This window comes from Patagioenas fasciata, chromosome 2 (assembly GCF_037038585.1).
Source record: "Patagioenas fasciata isolate bPatFas1 chromosome 2, bPatFas1.hap1, whole genome shotgun sequence".
Lineage (NCBI taxonomy): Eukaryota > Metazoa > Chordata > Aves > Columbiformes > Columbidae > Patagioenas > Patagioenas fasciata.
Genome location: NC_092521.1, coordinates 35830874 through 35843084, shown reverse-complemented (window position 1 = coordinate 35843084; position 12211 = coordinate 35830874). Strand labels below are relative to the sequence as shown.

At 37.5% G+C, this 12211-nt stretch overlaps 1 protein-coding gene across 6 annotated transcripts in view; it reads right to left on the bottom strand.

Annotated features, from left to right (window-relative positions):
* The window catches only part of NCOA2 (nuclear receptor coactivator 2), a 189973-nt gene that overhangs the window by 169559 nt on the left and 8203 nt on the right, over positions 1–12211 (bottom strand). For 5 of the 6 annotated variants that reach the window (XM_071804021.1, XM_071804017.1, XM_065830022.2 and 2 more), the window contains exon 2: positions 10599–10678. The gene's annotated coding sequence lies outside the window, so the exon portion shown is untranslated. Of the gene's footprint in view, positions 1–10598; positions 10679–10943; positions 11038–12211 lie in introns of those variants that run through there. The other variant, XM_071804020.1, reaches the window with a different exon arrangement.

Sequence of the window (12211 nt, the reverse complement as noted above, 5' to 3'; positions counted from 1 at the left end):
TATGCTAAGCTTTTCATTGAATTAATTTATACTCTATGACATCACAAACTATAGATATTTAAAAATTTAATTTAATATGTAAGATTGGGAAATATGTAACTTGCTAAAAATATGACTAGGTATGTTATATGACTTTTAAAGGTGAACTGCAGCTGAAAAAATTGTAACAGCAATATGCACAGAATATTCAATATAAAATAGAGTGCAAAGTAAAATGCTGAATTCATTTTTACCTGAAATCCTGCCTTCCCCTCCCCCCCCAATTCAAGTTACTAATTAACTGCTGAATACTTCCTTTATGTAGGATACAACATAAAACATTTGAGTACTTGTATTTCAATACTTTGCAAATTAATTTTAAAGGTTTTGGCAGGACAAACATTACATGCATAAACTTGCAAAATATTCAAGCTGCTTCTCTGTCTACTTATAAAAAGCAGAACTTCTCCCTTCAGTTCCACAGCCACATGAACGCCATTTAATAATCAATTTTATGATGAAAAAAATATTCTTCTTGTTGGGGCACAAAACGTTTATGCAAATAAAAGAAACACAAAAGGAAAACTTCTCCATGCATAAATAACACTGAAGACAAAAGATATACCAAAATCCTAAGTCCAACTCCCCTCAGGTAAAGAGAACATTTTCCCCTTATCCCTCAGGTATACCAATCTTCAACTATACAGTTGATGGTAATAATAAAAAAAAATTTTAAAAAAAGGCAACTTTCAAGCTCAAGGTACATCTTAAAAATAAATCCCATTCATATAATCCCTTAGTCACCCGGTGACAATCCTAATTTAAAACAACAAATTCTCCCATGTGGTTCCATGATAAGGTGATAGCTAGCACCTCTAGTAATTTAAAGACATCCCCTTTTCCTTGAGGTTAACCCAATAGCAAATCAAATAATCCCACAGAGGATTCAGAGCAGGCTCAACCCATTACTGAAATGTTAAATTAGAATTTCAAACAGTAACTCCACAGTCACCCTTCACAGAGATAATTTTTAATTGTTTCTCTGTCAAATGTGAAGTCAATACTCAATGTTTTATCTTACAGCATAGTAGACAAAAATACTGCTAAATCAAAACAATCTAGGTTGACTGTTTAATAAGATAGCAAAAAGCCATTACTTCGACATTTCAGTAGGTAAGTACTCTGGCATTTTTTACAATTTCAGTATTAATCCACGACATAGGTAGATAGAAGCAGGCGTTTGATTTACATTTAAGGAAATGAAATACAAACATCTGTTTATTTTCCCTACACAACCCACAAGCACCAATGAATCTGAATTCTGCATACGGAGATGATTATGAAGGTTAACCCCATTTTACAGCTAAGAAAGTCAGGGCCTTGCAGCTCTAGTGACTTGTTTAGTCCAGCTCTGGCAAATCTGGCACTCAAGTGTAAGCTCCCAGTTCTCCCGCACAAGGACAAGCTCCATCCCTGTTGCTACCCATGTAAAATCATTCCCATGGGCATAATTACAGAGACATTTCCATCATATGCAGAGGCATGTAAGCCCCCAGATTCTACAAATGGTTCCTGTCACCATAACTAAACTATTTGTTGATTAAACAAAAAAAAAAAAATTGTCCAAAGTAACAATATGTTCGATTTTTGCAGCTGACCACCCTCAGCCAGCCTGAATGAATAGTTTCAACTGCCTGTTCAGCACAACACAGGAACAGCAAAAGCTTGGCACAGCAAGAGCCACAGAGCCCAGCACCAGCACAGTTTAAGAGCAGCTGGTATAACCCAGTACCCTGAACAAAGCAACAGGACAGAACTAAAAACTGATATTACAATCGCAGTACCAATTACAACCTAGAAACAAACATACACACAGAGGAAAGAAAAACACTCTCAATTATTAAAATATTACATGAAAAATTCTCATGTCATTGCAGGTATGCGCTCTCACAGAAAACCATGTTGCTTTAATTTATTCTGCTCCTCAAGACATTGTCTGTGTAAGAAAATAACAGTTCCCTCTTACAGACTTCTTTCCCTGCCAGTGGTAACCAAAATCAGCTAAAGAACAGTAAAACAGTGTTGTCTTTATATTCAGCTAATGCAAGTGAGAAATATTTTCAATTAGCAGAAGGAGGTTTGACCTAATATTGGATTTTACATTTTCACTTTTTCTGTATTGCTAGTTAGCTCAATCTTTCTGCAAGAAACCCTCCTACTTCCCTTCCCAGAATCTCATCTCTCTAAAAAAGTCCCTCCTCCCCCTAGGAAATTCTGAGGGTAGACTCACCATCTTCCTTTCTCAGCTTCTGCAATACAACTTGAATAAAAAGTATTTACACAAGCATAACAGAACAGAGTACAGCTCATTATGAAAAAAGTTACCGCTATGCTTATACAATGATATTTCCACAAAATGAGAACAGTAAGAACGGTCCCGAAATCACGAGAACAGAAAGGAAAGTTACAGCATATGACCCTTCCCACCGTAACACTAAATGGTTTTAAAACACCAGTGGTTTGAAATGTTTAAGGGTTTATTTCTACCTTTGCCAGACACATTATATACTGTTTACGTTTTTACTTTTCATTTGTTCTGGGAGATATAAATACATCTCATTTTGATCTTTTCAGGTTTTCAAGAATACATCAGTTTTACACAGTAAAACACATCACACTGACCTTATCAAAGAATTTGGAAAAAAAGACAGCATACACAGTGGCAACCATGTGAAACTTTAATTTGTATTATACCTTTGTAGTCAAATGTATCCATTTAATTCTGGACAATGATACCTCTGATAGGAGGAACAGAGCTGTGCCTATAATAGATTTTTCGTTTCAGCCACTGAACTGGGAAAAAAAAAAACACAGACCAAAAACGTATTTTAAAACTGTTTCAACTTGTGCAAATATTCAGTTCACCATGAAAAATGCCCTTGTTTCAGACAGCCTACCCTACTTTGACATGAAGTAAGCTATCTCAAAGCATTAAGAGCATCCACAAGGGGATTTAATTGCTAAATATATCTGTGAATGTATACCTTATAGCTTCCTTTGCAGTACCTTGTCTGAGAAGACCACCTTATGGGTAGCATATAAATAAATTAAATCTATAAAAGTAGGCAAGTGAAGAAACTACTGTCCTTTACTGTAGGGCACACACAATAGATAGAGTGCTCACTGCCCCTGTAGGAAAATCAGTTATCCGACAAAGTATTTACACACCAATAAAAAAAGCAGAGTTCTTTCAGGAGCAGCAAAGCTCTGCTTAAAAACATTGAGCAGTCCAGAGACAGCAGCAATCTCCTAAGAAGCAGGAGACCCAAATTCAAACCTCTGCTCTGAATCATGAGCACCATGATTTCCTCCTCCATCTCACTGTGCACCTGCATCCTGGTGTTCAGAAGGATGCGGGACACAGCAATCTGTCCTGCTGTTTCCCCCTGTCTGTGGCAAAGATGGGCATCCCCCTATTTCCAGGCATGCCAGTGCCCGTGTGGGTACAGGAAAGGGCGCCCCAGCCCTTGCAATCACCCCAGGTGAAGCGGGAGATGCTCTTTGCCACAGCTGTAAACCACTGGCCACCTGCCTGCCACCAATGCGGTAGAGACCAGGGGCAGCAGATCGAACTGCAGCTCCCGGGGAGTGAGATGGGGCACCAGGTACCAGAGTCACATCTGCCCCATCACAAGATGTCCCTCTGCCTTCTGCCCAGCAAAAGCCCTCCCTTCACACACCCACAGCAGCTTCCTGCTCAGAGCCATATCCCACAGCGAGGGCATCTCCCCACAGCTTATTTACCACTGCCTTTCTATGAATCTGGCCTCACAATTCAAAACTTTTAAATTTCAGAATTTCCTAAGTGAGCCATTACAGCATTTCTGATCAAAAGGGAATTTTCCTCCTTCCTCAATGAAGCTACTTAGGAAATTCAAACCAACTCATTGATAGCCTCAAGCTAACCAAAAATACATTTTCAGCAAGTAATTCCCCCTCAAAATACACATATACGCACAAATACGCCCAACTCTCATCGCAGAGTCTCACAACTGTGGATCAAGCTGTTCTGACCCAAAGCATCGCATCTCCTACGTTGCTGCCTGAGGGCTCTGACAGCAAAGGTGGAGGAGAATGGACCATCCCAAAGCTTTATCAGACTGTACCAGAAGACCATGACACACAAAACACTTCTCCTGGAAGCTGGGGGTGGAAGGAAATAACTCATAAATGGAGAGACGAATCCAATAAGAGGAAGACCAAACAGGAGGCAACTTTGACAACTACTGTTACTGGAAACAAGTTCAGCAGCAGCAGGCTGATGCTTTTTATTTTCTTTTAAGAAGTGTCCACAGTATCTAAAACAGGGCCCTAGCACCATATGCATGGTTCCATGCTGATATTCAAAAATAAATGCATACTATTGTGAATCAGATGTGCTATACACACAGTATATTTGACACTAACCAATAAAAGCAGAAAATTAATAAACAAATCTATTTAACCCTTTAGAGGTTAAACCCTGTAGTATAGAGTAGGGGTTGCAGCGTGATAGTGGTAGAATAGTACGTGATATTTCATAAAAAATGGCCTAATTTGGGGTGGTTTGCGTTTTTCTGCTTCTGTGGATTTGTGTCAAGTATGCTTTAAGTTCAGTATAATATCATGTAACAGACTCACGTGTTGATTCCTCAAAGATTCCAGTGTTGATCAGGAGCTCGGAACTTTGATAATGACAAAAAGAGTGAGCTCATGAGGAAGGAAAGACTAAAATCACGGTCAGGAACAAGGAATATTTTAAACATCAGTAGTCACGCACCAGGCTTCATGTACCATCAGCCACACATAAACCCTACCCAACTGCAGGATACATTATGTAACTTTCAGAACGTAACTCCAGACAGAAAGAGTTTTACATGAGTCTGTTCAGCAGGACTCAGCAATAAAAACACAGTTAACCAGGATTTGTGAAGAGAAGCCAAGGAAAAAACCACAACTGAAAACTGAAAGGCCATAAAAATTAACCCAAGTGAAATTTCAGATGTGTTGGCCACCTACTTTTAGAAAAATGTAGATGGTTTTATCCCATTTTAAAATACTGCTGAACCGTGGCACCACACAGTAGAGTTTCAAGCTTACAACCTGAACAAAGACACACAGAAGGCATTGCACTCTTTATAGCTGTAAAACAGGTACCTGGAGACTGAAGGACAAAGGCATCCAACATAAAAAGGGATGTTCAATTCCATGTGTTAGTTGTAAGTATGATGATTCAATGTTTAAGTGAGAATATCCAAATATAAGCAACAGAAAACATGCCGAAAAAAAATGAATGGAAGCATTTTAACCCTCTCTGACACTACTACAGTTTCTCTCAAGGATGAACTGATTTGCAATACCTACAATACCCACTATAAAACTAATTCTGTTCTCGATTCTAAATGTAAATATTCCTAGATTGCCTGTTGCTGTCATTTGGAAATATACAGAGTGTGCTGTATACAGAACACAGTAGTTTATTGAACTGAGGTTACTGAAGGAACAAAACCACTGATAAGGGAAAAAGGGAAGAATCAGGACCACAAAAAGAGAGATGTCAGAACAGAAGAGAGCACATTCTTCATTTATCATGGCCACTGTTCTAAATAATGTTCACCAATGAATTTACACTCTGACGGATAATGTGTACATAGGAGTGTCAGTACCCCTTTTTGTTTGTGGCAAGATGACTAAAAGATGATTTCATAAAACATTTTGAATAGTTACAGCCCTTCACAATGATAACTGAAAAACTCACTGATATTTCCAAATATTTTAATAATACTTCTTAACATCTGCAACTCGTCTAACACCATTTTTCTACATCCCAAGTTTATTTCAAAAAGAAAACCTGTAATTTCTTGCCAATCCAGTTAATATAAAGGTAAATTAATCAGATGGAAACATACTGTGCCACACTTTACATTAATCAGCTGCAAATTCACTTACTATTCTATTCACATAAGTCTTCTGAGCCTAACATTCCAGCATTGTGACAATATGAAAATTCACCCACTTTAATGTACAGAAATATCCATGGACCTCAAATTATTGTACTATAATGCTGTCAAATAAACAGACTACTGGAATTCAATTTCCGGAAAGCCAAGGCAAAATGTAGCTGCCTTAATCTGAAATACCAGTGTCATTTTCAGGCCCTGTATTTAATTAATACTATTTACTGTCAAGAGCCAAGCCAGGTAAATATTTCACTCCTCCGATTCAGGGGCTAAAGGCAGGCCCAGAGGAAATCTGCCCAAGTAAATGCATCTCATCTTCTTTGATGATGCAAGTGCTCAGTTGTCCTGTTCTTGACCCCTCTAGAATTCCCAGGCTCCAATACTGGTGATACAATGTCATCAATCTATATTGAAAATATATATTGATTTTCCACGGATGATAATGACAGCTATTTCTTCTGCAAATGCATATATACTATACCTTTGCCCATATAAAAAGCTTCCTATCAAGGTAAGAAATGAAAAACTCTTAGCAAAGCCCATTGCTAAGTCAAAACCAATATTTAAGAAGTGAATAAAACCAAGTTAGCAATCTCATTTCCTAAATATTTTTTATTTATCTCACTGAAACTCAAATGTTAAAAATACTCTTCCAGGATATAGCTACATACGAAAGGTAGGCTCCAATCACTGAATGACAGTGTTTTCAACAGTCCTGGGTATATATGAAGTCTGGTTCCACCAATTCTGTAAAGCTCACTGAAAGAGCACTCCACTAAAATCCATTCACAGTAATTAATGAGGTTTACATATTTTAGAATGGTTTACTCTATAATGAATTTGAACATTGTGGCCTCAAAATTATGAAAGTACTTTAAAACTGCTTTCATTATTAAGAAACATAGTTCTGCTAGTTGCAAGTATGATGAGATTTCCCGCTACAATACTCTCAATTTTCATCAGTTTTAAAGGAAATGCACTATATCACATTTGCATCAATTTCAGCTTTTCCACAAAATAAAAATCAAAGATCTCCATAATCTCCCATTTCCAATTTTAGGGAAAAAAAACCCAACCCTGTGGGGTGCAATTTCGTAAATCTTAATAGATGTTCATTTCTCAACACTTCCGTTCTCATTGTACCACCCACACAGAACTTCACTCTCAGATTAGGAGTATCATTTTAACACTGATTGCTTTAAATCCACTATAATCAAGCATCCACTTTTTCAGGCATCTTTATAGGCAATTCATGTTAACTAATGCTGCTACTGAACAGGACTGACTGAAAACAGAAAAATCTGATTGTATCTCATACAAAACACAAGGTCGAGGTCGAGGAATGGGAATACGTTCCCTTTATTGATCACAAACCAATGCAACGTAGATTGAATATCCCTCACAGATCCTTCTGCAAATGAGAAGATCTGATTCCACAAAGATTACCTATACCTATGATAGGTATCTGTATTTTATTTCAGTTGTTACAGAAATGCAGCTCTTCTGGGAATTAAGGTGCTCCAAACTTACTCCAGAGCTCTAGGTAGGAACCATCCCAGCCCAGCTTTGCATGCTGATAGGAATAAGCTCTCTCTCATTCAGATTTGGTACTCAGAACCTTCAGTAGGTTCCTCACTTGCATCCTTAAACCAATCCTGAAGGCTCTTCGAACTCATTCCAATGTAAGGCACTCTATTTTCACTATTGCACTTTGTTTTCTGACAGCGATCCCTTCACACACACATGCAATAGGAGGACACAGTCAAAAATGAGACATCTGTCAGAATTTTCTTCATCTACTACTGCTGTAAACAACAATAAGGAGTACTATAACTCAGAAGGAAAAGACACACAAATATTTTCTATCTATCACGCTTGACACTAACTACAACACAAATGCCAATGCAATCACTACAAAGTTAGATTGAAACAGACTCTCCAGATTGAGAGTGACAGAAAACTGAGATTTCTCTAATCTATGTTCTTTTTGCTGAGAAATGCTCCTTACAAAGCAAGCCATTTCATGGAAAAGGGAGAAAGAGAAAAAAAAAATGCTTTTGGTCTGGAAACTTTTACACTAGGAACTAAAGTTCATATTTTTATCTGAGCTTTTTTGAAGTCTAAACTTCTCACCATCTTAATTGCACAGCTTCTTGGTGGGACACAGCAGCTACACCCCACCACCCCAACTAACAACATTCCAAGAGAACAGCCATAAATTCTGTCATTAACGTCATTTCATATCAGTTCATACACATATATTCTAAAGCCATTTGACCAGTCCAAGATTCACACTCTTAGCCATTATATAATATAAAAATAGATCCAACAAGTATTTAGCAGAAGTGTCATCTTCCAAAAAACTTAATACAGTGGTACAGAGGCTGAATGTGCACGATTTCAGTCACAGTGGTGGTGCAGTCTCAAAACACACAGTCAAACTCAACATCTGTTCCACAAGCAGCTCCCATCAAAAGCCATGACCAGGATTTCTTAAACGAAATTCCAGACAATACGTCCTTCAGGCACCAGTATGATTTCAGATGGGTGTACTGGTTAAAACAAACAGGTGCAGCTCTCTGATTTTGTGAACAGAGGTGAACATCTGAGTATGTCTTAAGATAGGACTGAAATCCTGGACATTCAGAAATCAATGGAAGAATTCCTAAGGATTCAAAGGAATAAAGATTTGAAACTATACCTTTGTCTTACACAATTTACTTTTGCTGAACTGTCTGTCACTTGAACACATGGATAACTAACCACTTCAGAGTAAAAGGATACTTTGAGTGGAGGATTGCCTCTCTACTTCATCCTTGCCCTCTAAACCCTTTCATCACATCCATTTTTTACAGTGGTATTTTACTCACTGTCATCACCATAAACTTCATACACAAATATTTATCTACTTGCTCTTATTAAAGGTTTTGAACTTTTCAAACACAGCAATTATGTTTTAGTCAGTATCTGTACAGATATCAGATTGCGTTCTGGCATGTTGAAGACCAAATTTATAATTTTGGTGCAGACTGCAGCAATACTGAACAAAAGAGAGGGATTTTTTTTTAGCCCACATATATTAGGGAAAAAAAAAAAAAGCCACCACACAACTAATTATAAGCAAATTGGTTTTCATTTGAATATTTACCTTTTTCAGTCTTTACTTACTGCCTTCCTTTTTTAATGGAAAATTACAATGGAAACAACTGAAAACAAACATGCTATCAACCTGACAACAAAATTTCAAGTTCTCTTTTGAGAATGTTGGTGGTGATGTTTTTCTCCCTTTTTTTTTTTATTATACATATCTAACTCATTCTGTGCCCTTTTCACTAGAAAAAAAAAAATAGATTCTTACTATTTCCTTTTGAGAAGACCTTCATGTGCACATTATGATCACTATGCAGCCCAGATAATGTAAATAAATAATAAGTAATATAGTGTAAGTAATAAGTGTAAATAAGTAATAACATCTATGTGGCTGAGCATTTTCAAGTTAACATAATACACAAACAAACTATTAAATAGTATTATAAACATAATTGAATGCAACGAACTACAAATTGTTTTATCAGAACAGCCCAGGGAAAAAGCAGAAAAAACAGAAGCACTGGAAAGTTTCTTAATCTGCTTTCATTCACAGATTCTAGAAAATACAATTAATTTATGAAAAACATTATTAGTTTGTAAAAACTGCTCAACATAATTAACAAGAGGAAATGACACTTGATGTGGACATCCATAATTTTACCCATAAATAGTCGGCATTTTATAAAGTTATCCCCTAAACAACTGAAAAGCTTTTCAGCAGGCTCACTTCCCACCTCTATATTTAGTGTGCGAACCTCAAAAATACAGATTTCTGACCTTAATAAGTCACTCTATGTGTTAAAAGACATTTATTCATGAGTACCCTGAAAAGGTTCTCACATAAAATCTCAAATGCATATTTGTAAAAGATTTATACCAACTGAGTCTACTGATATATTAAACATACCTAAAATAAAAACATAGCATTTATATTCTACTTTCTTTCACTGCACTACCAAACTATTACTAGTCTGTGTTTAAACAATCCGCAGGGGTCTTTTTCTAATTCTCAGCAGTATTATCCCTTCTTATGAGCAGAGTTAAACAGGCACAGCACTGCCTGATGGAGTCATCAGACAGTAATTCTTGAGCAACAAGCAGTTTAAGTCATCAGTGTCATTACACCAATTTCAACCCTCAATTTAAGTAATTTATTAGTGCAGATAGTTGGATGAAAAAGCTTGTATTATTTCATACTCAACCTTTGCCATAAGACAGACCATAATCAGCACATTTGAAAAATGCCAATTCTGTAGTTAAGTATAAAATATCAAACAAACTTAATGCGAAAGAACATCACATGTTGATCCCTTCAGCCTTTCTCAGCAGAGTCCCATCCCTGGTCCTCGCACTAAAGCAAGGTCCCTGCTCCATAACCAGCCTGAGCATTATTTTTTAAAGTCTCTAAAACCAAGGCTTGGTCTGCTGTATCCACACAGCAGTTTAAGACATCTCGCACCAGACTCCCCAGTGAAGAACATAAAACTGTAACACAGTCCAATTAAACGCAATAGGATATAGACAACTCACCAAGACTCAGTGAGGCAGGCAATGATTTCTAGGGGCTGTGCGTGCAGGGGGCCTCACGACTCAGATACTTCTCAGGCATACTAGAAACAAATTTGAGAGAAAAATATTAGTCTTTTTTTGGAGACAGGCATAGGAAAACTAAAATACAACGCTTAGCACACCGCAGTTTTAAGCAAAACACAAGGAGGGAAACATAAACTTTGCAGAGCATTATCTGTTTTTTCCAGACATAACTACAACCCCCTTCCAGTTGCACAATCACTCCAGGCACACGACTTCCTCTGTACCTCTGCTGCCTACTGCAAATTCACAGTGATAGCAACTAAGATGTTTACATTAACTTACATGGTAGGTACACAGCCTTTATTTTCACAAAAGAATCTGTGGGAACTCTCTGTGAAAAGGGTTGGTTCCTTTTTTGGTTGACTGCTTGGCTGGTTGACTTTATAACACACAAGTTTCAAATCTCTATAAAGGAGAAATTGGTGTTCTTTTAAAATGTCTTTCAACCATTATTAAGAGTTGCACATATAGAAGCATGTTTCTTCTCTGAATCTCCACTTCAAATACTCCTGGCCCAAGTGACAATTATCAGTGGACAAATAAACAGAAATTTCTTCATTAGTATAGTCCTTAAGACTCCAGAAAAGCAGATGACGTACATCGCACAGCAATATGCAGTTCTTCAGGGAAGAGGAGCATGTCACTACCCACATAAATATTATACCTGCACTCCTGTTTGTAGGTCAAACAGTACTTTATGTCAAATGTACCCAAGCAAGCTACCAAAGAAGAGCTTTCTACTTTCTTATTCTGACAAACAAAAAGGCAGAACATAAAGAAAATGAAAGATACACCACAAGAGTCATCAACAGAAAAAGCACACTAATTATGCCTCAAGAGAAATGGAATTTAGAAACAACTTATTTCTTAAGTAAAACACTACTAGACTTTTTTGGCGATTTTGTGAGATTTACAGTGTGTTATACACCTGCAGTTCAGAGAGACACACCAAAGAGAAGCTCCTGTCTCACCCACAGAGGCAGCCCTGGCCCGTGGTGGGGAGACCTCTTCCACAGAGGACTCTCAGTGACAATGAGAGTGCCCATGCAGACAAAAGCATTTCCCACTCATCTCCAGTCTTTCAGCTGCCACATGCCAGTGAATAAGAATTACTATTCTGCTACCATTTGGTTTCTTGACAACTAGCATGGCTGCTCACTGGTATTTTCCTATCATCAGTTTATTTTTGGGTCTCTCCTCTTGACCTACATGGCCTCCAGCACTGCAGCTGCAAGAGCCCGCACACGGGTAATGTGGCTCCTGACCATTACACTGTGGCCCAGGGGGCTCCATGTAGCAACAGTGGAAATGACAAGTTTTGCCTATTTCCATTTGTTCTATTCATAAAACACTTAACAATAATACTTACTGAAAACCAAGACAATACATAACAGTTTCGCAGTAGAAGCACTACCTGTGAAATATTATGAATGAGATCTTTCTTCCCAAGTGAGTCTTGAATTATGCACCAACTAGCAATAAACTCACATACCCAACAGATGTATAAATCTGGTATATTCCAGATTTAGTCCTCTATCTAAACTAGACTG